Here is a 1,507-nt window from a genome sequence, read left to right on the forward strand (position 1 = left end):
CACCAAATTCACCTGCACAAGTTATAATATTGTCAGTGAGATATCGGCATCCAAAATAGTGAAGTGCAGCAACGACCTACAAGAACCAGGTATGTGCAGAGAAGAGGAAATACTAATAATACTAATTATATTAATAATATTAACATTAATTGCTTTACTTTTATGTGTATTGTTTGTGGCAGTATGTACGTAATGTGAATGTAGTTTATTAGCATCATAAGTGTCAAGTCAAGGATTTTACGTATCATTACTGCATATTGATCCTCACAAAAGTCTGGGACTATGAAATGAAACTGAATATGCTGACTAAACAAAGCTTTTGTGTATTTTAATGAGATATGTGAGCATTGTTACCCAACTTTTAAAGGAATAGGCATGACTGTATTGTGTTCACACAAAACAAAGAAATAACCTCTCACTTTCAGCACTGCTTCCTTTAGTCTGTTTCATTCCTTTATTACTTTGGGCTGGACGTCTTCACTGGCCAAAGTTAACATTATGTGTCTCCTTCATTAGATTGTTGTCATTAGACTTCTCATTGACTCACTTATTCTGATATCCTGTAACTAGTGCTAGGCTAAAATAACATATCTGAAACAAATTTTGCCAGTGTGTCATCTTCAGGTTTGAGAAGCTGCTTAAAGTATTTTAGAGAGGAGTAGACTCATCTTAATGATAGAAGCTGTCATCACTTTTAGGCCTAGAAGGTTGCCTAGCTCGCTACCAGCTGAAGGGGTGCCAAAAAGGAGGAAGTAAACTTTTGTAATCAGGTTTCAGGTGCCTAACTCACAATACACTAAACACCAAATGCTGAGAAGAGACGACGACTCTGTAGAGAGAAACTCAATTAAGGGCTAGTGCTCATTAACCTGATGGCTGCCATTTATTTTTTTACTCCACTGTACGTTTACTCACACCACTGAGTAAGACTTGTGTGTAGATAACCACGTCAGTTTTATTTCATGCAAACATCCTGACATGATCCACACCAAATTAAACTTCATAATCAGCATGCAGATAAAGTCATGGTGAGTAAGTCAGCAGCGTTAACATATTATTAGCTGTTGGAAGTACAGGGGGGTTGTTTTATACCTATTTCAGTGATATTTTGCTGGTAAATGACAACACCACTAAACATGGACGAGTAATGAGACAATGCGCCCCTGGGCACAGATATGTAAGGCCACCCTTTCTATAGGAACAAGACACTCTGACTAAAAGGGACAAACATTTGTGTCTGCTAAGATTAATTAAGGCCAATGTTTTGGTTTTGTGCTACATTGACAGCGTGGGCCCCGATAGGCCCAGTCAGTAATCCATCCATGTCTCTAAAGTGCTGCTGTTTGTAAGAAAGATGTGAGTATTGCTGTGTGTTTGGTCATGATTGGGTTGAAGAGTGTCTAAATCCTTCCTAGACTTTGCTTACTTGCTCCACTACATCCACACTGAGATCCGCTCTGGATATTATAGGATACATAGGACATTCAACATATACAAAATATTATAG

The sequence above is a fragment of the Morone saxatilis genome, unplaced genomic scaffold, assembly GCF_004916995.1.
Source record: "Morone saxatilis isolate NCDOM2014 unplaced genomic scaffold, NCSU_SB_2.0 Contig4, whole genome shotgun sequence".
Taxonomy (NCBI): Eukaryota; Metazoa; Chordata; class Actinopteri; family Moronidae; genus Morone; species Morone saxatilis.